Genomic DNA, 8126 nt, shown 5'->3' with positions numbered 1-8126 from the left:
TTAATGTTGTTAAAGTTTGCATATAGACTTCTGCTGTTGAAATGGATTATTGATAATTTGTTAGCCGTTCTAATGATCCGATTAAACTGTTCATCTGTATAATAGCAACAACTGTCATTGATATTTGAGAAGAAATTATTGTCCGGGTCTATATCGTGCTCCAAATGTGGAGCCGCGCCGGTGGATGTGCGCTGACGCCTCGGGCCTCGGTAAAGCCACGCCGGTGGAACTGCGCTGACGCCTCGGGCTTCAGGTGGAGCCGCGCCGGTGGATGTGCGCTGGCGCCTCGGGAGACAGTCCAGGGTCCGGTACACAGAAAGGCAGGCCGCGTAGTAAAGGTACAGATGAGGGCAAGGCAAAATACGTGGTCAGGAACAGGCTGAGTTTCTCCAGTAAGATAGCTGGATGATTGCCTCATGATTGCCTCAGGTAGGGGTCAATTGAAGAATTACACAGGGGTCAAAATTAAAAGATGCTCCAATCATATAGAAAACTACACCACATTATTTGCCTGATCATAAAGATTCCAAAAAGGTATAGTTTGGACAATATGTGACTGAATGTTATGGAGTTATGAGGTAAAAGCAGCAAGGATGGTGACAAAGGTCAGTTTCAGTTTGTACAGGGGTCAAAAGTTAAAGTTGCTCCATTAATTTAGCTCCAGCTGTATTTGTGCTGAATTTGATGATTGTATCACCATTTGAAGGATTGTTTCAGTTATCTGCTGCACTAATAAGCCAACAGAGCATGAACGAGCTGCTGTCTGTTAGCGTAAACATGTGTACCTGAATTTAAGGAGAAATGCTGCTTGGACCTCATTTCTGGCGTAAAATACAGTCGTTTACTCCCCAGTATAAGTTTGGTGTAATGAGAAGTCCATAGTTCAAATGACGTGTTCAGTTCAAATCTGGAGCAAACATTTTTCTTCTTCTACTAACGTGGATTAGAACTTTTTGAGGTACACAGCACAAACTACTGGACAGGAGGAACCTAGCAGACAATGTGACTCACTGATTTGAAAATGCAGGTCTTTCAATCAGAAGTGTGGTGCCGTGACATGTCATTCATCTGTGTCCAATCAGATTTCAGGAGAGTTCAGTGAAACCCCGGCCTCCGCTCTAGCTCCACCCATGCCAGGAAGTGTTTGACATTTGAACATTTCCTGTTTTACTGTGCCTGAGAATTTGGCACTTCCCGTTTGAGTGAGAGCTTGGCACTTAGTTCCCGTGAGATTCCATGGGATCTTGTCTGTCAATCCAGGAAGTGTTTGACATTAGAACATTTCCTGTTTTACTGTGGATTTGAATTTTGGCACTTCCTGTTTAGGAACCCTGTACCATGAGTGAGCTTTGCGCCGCTTCACTCATAATATTGGGTAAGAGTCAAATGATTATCAGCCTGGCTGATTGTTGGTGCCGATATTCAACATTCTTATGGTTATCATATCGGTTAGGAGTCAATCAGTGAAGCAGCCTGGCCAATTATGAATGGCGATATTCAACATTGTTATGGATATCATATCGGTTAGGAGCTGACCGATTTGCAGCCTGGCCAATTATCATCACTGATATTCAACATTTTTATGGTTATGATGTCGAGTAGGAGTCAATGGATTAGCAGCCTGGCTAATTATCGACACAGATATAATAACCATATCAGGTAGGAGTCGACCGATTGGCAGCCTGGCCGATTATCAACACCGATATTCAACATTTTTATGGTAATATTGGTTAGGAGTTGACTGATTATCAGCCTGGCTGATTATTGGCAGCGATATTTAACATTTTTCTGGTTATCATATCGGGTAGCAGTCAACAGATTATCAGCCTGGCCAATTATCGATACTGGTATTCAACATTTTTATGGTTTTCATATCGGTTAGGAGTCAACCCATTATCAACCTAGCCAATTATCAGCACCGATATTCAACATTTTTATGGTTAGCATATCGTGTAGGAGTCAACCGATTAGCAGCCTGGCCAATTATCGACGCAGATATGATAACCACATTGGGTAGGAGTCAACCAATTAGTAACTTGGCCGATTATCAGCACTGATATTCAGCATTTTTATGGTAATCATATCGTTATGAGTTAGCCAATTAGAAGCCTGGCTGATTATCGACGCCAAAATTCAACATTTTTATGGTTATCATATTGGGTAGGAGCCGACTGATTATCAGCCTGGTTGATTATCAGCCTAACTGATTATCGACGTCGAGATTCAACATCTTTATGTCAGGAATTGAGTTTTGTCTGCTTTTATTTCTTGGCTTTGTGTTTTTTCAGTTATTTTCTATTTTTGTTTATTCTGTTGTTGGAGTTTTTCCTCTTTGGGTCTGTCTGTCACTTTTTCTCTTGTCTGTCTCTGCTGGCTCTTGGTGGTGGGTGTTTCCCTCTCTCTGGCCACACCCTCATTCTGGTGTATTCCATGCACACCTGCTCTCAATCTGCACCTCATCACCTGGGTGTATTTAAGCTCCTCATTTTGCTTTACTCCCTCGCCAGATTGATGCGCCCAGTGCCTTCTCTCCAGCTCTGTATCGTGTTCTCTTGTTCAGCCTGCTTCATGTGTTTTTTGACCACCTACTTGTTTCCTCAACCACGCCTTTGCCTGATGTTCCTACTTTTGTTATTCCTGTTGGACTGCCTTTCTGTGTACCAGACCCCGTTTACTGTTTCAGTAAACTGTTTTTACATACAGAGCCAGTTGTCAGAGTCCTGCATTTGTGTCCAGCCTGAACTGTCACCCAGACCTGATACTTTATGGTTATCATAGCAGTTAGGAGTCAACTGATTATCAGCCTGGCTGATTATCAACGCTGATATTCAACATTTTTATGGTTATCGTATCGGTTAGGAGTTGACTGATTATCAGCCTGGCCAATTATCAGTCTGGCTGATTTTCGAAGCAGATAGTCAACATTCTTATGGTTATCATATCGGTTAGGAGTTCACCTATTATCAGTGTGGCTGATTATTGGTGCTGATATTAAACATTTTTATGGTTATCATTCATTTGCAAAATCAATTTGCCATTAAGACAATGTAATTTTAAAATACACTGCTTTGGCTCTGATACACCTGCAGTCAATACCTTCTGGTCTTTAGCAGCGCCCCGCCCACAGCACTACCTGATTTTTTTTAGACATTATGAGTTCAGCCTATCAACGGTGAAGGTTCCTGTTGTCCCACAGAAGTTTGCAGAGTACAGACTGGAGCTATCTCAGCCGTCTGTGAGGAAGTGGAGAGTTTTCTCTTCTTCGTGCTGCTGATAGCGCTCTACACTTAAAGTCTTAAAGTGATGTTATAGCTTATAGCAGGGGTAGGCAACCTGTTCCAGAAAGAGCCATGAGGGTGCAGGTTTTCTTTGCAGCCACTGACTCCACCAGGTGATTTTACTGATTAATATCACTTTGAGCAGATGGAATCAGTTAATCAGTGAAATCACCTGGTGGAGTCAGTGGCTGCAAAGAGAACCTGCACCCTCATGGCTCTTTCTGGAACAGGTTGCCTACTCCTGACTTATAGGTTTGGTGACTTATACCTATAGTCTAGGGCATTTCACTTTATTTAGTGTGTTTCTTCTTCATAACAATGCTGCTTATGGCTACCTGCATTTTTTGTGTGAAGGTCAATGTGCACTTGTTCTATTAATTTGTTTCAACTTTATAAAACATCAGGAAACTGTTGTATTTGTTTGTTCATTTGTTCAACTTTATAATAATGCTGCTTATGGCTCCCTACACTTTTTGTGTGAAGGTCAATGCACACATATTTTATTTTATTCTACTTTATGAAACATCAGGGAGATGTTGTATTTGTTTGTTCATTTGTTCTACTTTATAATACTGCTGATTATGGCTCCCTACACTTTTTGTGTGAAGGTCATGTTGAAAGGTTCTGTCATGTAAACCTGTGCAGAAAGGCATTTCAAGAAAGTTTTGTGTTAAGAGTTTCTGTTATTCTAAATTTTGATGCTTTGTTGACACTTTTTTTATTACAGGCAGATACTGGTTTCAGATATCGTTTATTGGTCTCCTACATCATAATAATCATATCATCCCTGAAAAATCAATATTGGTCGACTCCAACGAGCAACCAGTAGAGGAACCCCTGATTCATTTTATTTTTTCTTTAGTCATCCGGCTGCACTGCAAAATGTGAAATACAAAGTAATTATGTTCCTTTGGGTCAACTTTATCAACGTGGCAGCCCACCCACTCCCATGTAGATTTGAAGGACTCATTCTAAGCTTATGAAAATACATTGATTCACTGTTGCAAGTAATTTATACACTAACTAGCGCATTGCCCGCTGGGATCCATTGGCTCTAGATTGGGTAGTGTTTACAAAATAGGTAGCTGACATTTTTCAAGGGTGGTAATAAATTATGCAAAGTTTCTATAATGATTCAGAATGGCGTGTGAGTCCAGAATGTCATTATCAACATCCATTTTCACGTTTGTGAAAGGTACGCATACACACATACACATACACGTACATAGAGGTCACTTCACTTTTAATATATGGGTGATTTATCGCCTCGTGCAGGAATGGCGTGTGAGTCCAGAATGTAATTATCAACATCTGTTGTTCAGTGTTATTAGCTAATATCTATAGTTTCTCCAAAAATATTAAACGCCTTTTTCCTTTTTTTTTGTGGAAGTCAGACGACGTCCCGGATCAACAAAGCCTTCACGTTGGAAATGATCTGGTTGATTCAGCCTGTTGATCGGCGCTGGGAGCGCTGCACACTTTCAGCAGTTGTGGGCCATCCTTAAAGCGGCAGTAACACTCCCTAATCTGTGTAATCCCCACAAAATCGTCCCTGAAAGCCATATTAATTTTCTGAAAGGTGTCCACCTGGAGGTCTCTCACAGTTTCTGGAAAAAAATTGATGCAGCAAAGCTCCAAATCATTCAGACATTTATTCGCAATAAAAAAACGACGAGAGGGGTGGACCAGTGCTCACACAAAGCCTGCTCACAGGCGAATGACGCAACCGACAGGCGTGAAAAAACTCACGCATGCGCACGAAGGTTCAAGCTTGGCTGATGCAATCACACGTGATTCAAATCCATATGGTTTTTGAAAAAAATTAAAAGGTCCGATACTTTTTGGACAGACCTCGTATATAGGCCCAACACCATAGTAGGAGAAACATGCCCATATCATAATGCTTGCACCACCATGCTTCACTGTCTTCACTGTGAACTGTGGCTTGAATTCAGAGTTTGGGGGTCGTCTCACAAACTGTCTGCGGCCCTTGGACCCAAAAAGAACAATTTTACTCTCATCAGTCCACAAAATATTCCTCCATTTCTCTTTAGGCCAGTTGATGTGTTCTTTGGCAAATTGTAACCTCTTCTGCACGTCTTTTATTTAACAGAGGGACTTTACCGGGGATTCTTGCAAATAAATTAGCTTCACACAGGCGTCTTCTAACTGTCACAGCACTTACAGGTAACTCCAGACTGTCTTTGAACATCCTGGAGCTGATCAATGGGTGAGCCTTTGCCATTCTGGTTATTCTTCTATCCATTCTGATGGTTGTTTTCCATTTTCTTCCACGTGTCTCTGTTTTTTTGTCCATTTTAAAGCATTGGAGATCATTGTAGATGAACAGCCTATAATTTTTTGCACCTGCATACAAGTTTTCCCCTCTCCAGTCAACTTTTTAATCAAACTACGCTGTTCTTCCTAACAATGTCTTGAACGTCCCATTTTCCTCAGGCTTTCAAAGAGAAAAGCATGTTCAACAGGTACTGGCTTCATCCTTACATAGGGGACACCTGATTCACACCTGTTCCACAAAATTGACGATCTCACTGACTGAATGCCACACTACTATTATTGTGAACACCCCCTTTTCTACTTTTTTTTTTTTTACTAATAGCCCAATTTCATAGCCTTAAGAGTGTGCATATCATGAATGCTTGGTCTTGTTGGATTTGTGAGAATCTACTGAATCTACTGGTACCTTGTTTCCCATGTAACAATAAGAAATATACTCAAAACCTGGATTAATCTTTTTAGTCACATAGCACTACTATTATTCTGAACACTACTGTACACAGAGGCCAAGTCGCTTTTAATACATAGAGATGAATGGTAAATGGACTGCATTTACATAGCGCTTTTCCATCTGCATCAGAAGCTCAAAGCACTTTACAATTATGCCTCACATTCACACATACACACCAAGACGCTCACTACACACCGACAGCAATTAGGGGATTAAGGACCTTGCCCAAGGGCCCTTAGTGGCTGGGTTTAACCAAGGATCCTCTAGTCTGAACACTTAACCACTAGCCCATCACCTCCCCTTGAACATTATGTTTTAAATGCTGTATTCCATTTTTGCTAATAAATGCCCCTAAATCCTACACACTGCAGCTTTAAGTCATTTTGGGCCATTACGTTGCTTATTTGAGGGTAGTTCTATGTACACAGACAGAACTGTGGGACTTTGAGGACATTGATGCCAAACTCTAATACGCACTCGACTGTACACTAAATATTATTTTACTCACTCTGACCCCTTTAAGAAGATTCATAACTGCGATTTTCTGATTTATGAGTTTTTCTTTTTTTCTTTCTTTTTGATAACAGTTGACACATTTTCAGCCCTTCAGGGTTTCCAAGAGTTCCCAGGAGACATTTGTGATGCCGGCCTGGACGCAGACTGCAGACGCACTTGTACCTCACACTTATGCAAACAAAAAAAAAAAAACGGCTGCAGTCTGGGGCCTGTGCCGGTGGAGGCAGACAGGGATGGAGAGATGGGGTGACCCGGGTCAGCTGACGTCTCAGCCCAATGTATTTCCACCAGACATCCAAAGTCAACATTCCAACCAACCTCCAGCCATCAGAATGACGTCTGAGAAAGAACGGGAGAAGGAAGTGGTGGGAGAGAAAACAACAGTCTCCCAGGTTTGGCTTTCCCACATACCTGCATTTAATCATCCGGGCAGAAATCATCAATTATGTCTAATTAACCAGATGATGTGTTCTGGTGAGGAACAAATGAAGGAGGCGATTAATCACTCCCAGGACCTCCAGGCTCACTGCTCAACCTCATAAAAACAAGGTGAGTGGAGATAAAAAATAATAAAATTTAAAAAAAGCTCCTAACCCTCAGATTTTTCCCTTCCTCAAGCCTGGAAAAAGAACCTTTGAATGTACGATGTATCCAAACCACTACCACCCCTCTGAGGTAATATTCATCCATCTGGCAGCGGTAACGAGCACCATTAGAGAAAACACACCTGGACACCTCCACTACAGAGCTGATTGTCCAGGAGGATGAATAATCTCCTTTCTGCAGGGTGTTACGCGCCACCTTTTTATGAGACAGAGTGAATTTACCGCCTCTGTTGAGGTGTCACTTTTACCCTCTTTTTCTCGCCGGTGCCATTCTTCATCTGTGGGTGGCTTTGCGGCGGTTTGGGTGGAATTATGTAACTGTGGAAAGGCTCTGTGCACAGTGACAACTCAATAAGGAATTTTTCATCTCGTAAAAACTGGTTGGAAAATAAAGATGGGATTCGGTGTAAGACTACGGACTCCACACTACCCAAAAACTCTCATTCTCGACCAGTTCACTCGGCCGCAGATTAAATTTCAGTGTTCCCTTTGGATTTGGAAAGGCCTAGGCATGTTTCCTGTGAAACAGTGAAGGAATGAATGAGTCAATCCCCTCCATGTTGTTAACACAATAACTCAAAAATGATAAGTTATAATGTTTTATATCTCACCGCATTAAAAGGACATATAATGGGGATATAGCCATGAGAAGATGGTTAACTTTGATGAAACAGATTGATGCAAAAAGCAAGTTTGTTTTGCTTATGTGCAGGCACAGAAGTGTTTAAATGGTGATAAAAGGCTTTAAATTTTGGCTCTGTACAGTACTACAGTGAAGTCACATGTCTTGGACTTCATTTTCACTTAAGAAGTAAACAGTATGGTATTGTACAGTAAATTTGTCTGAAGTGAGGAAAGCCACCAAGACAGCCATGATAAACCTGAAGGAGTTATAGGCTTTCGTGGCTCTGAAACTGCTTTTGTTTGTTGCTTTGCCAGTTGTACACCTTCTTGGTGGAGTTGCACAGAGATCAATTT

The sequence above is a fragment of the Thalassophryne amazonica genome, chromosome 11, assembly GCF_902500255.1.
Source record: "Thalassophryne amazonica chromosome 11, fThaAma1.1, whole genome shotgun sequence".
In the NCBI taxonomy this organism is placed as follows: Eukaryota; Metazoa; Chordata; class Actinopteri; order Batrachoidiformes; family Batrachoididae; genus Thalassophryne; species Thalassophryne amazonica.
The sequence above is the reverse complement of the archived record's forward strand: the minus strand, read 5'-3'. Positions refer to the sequence as shown.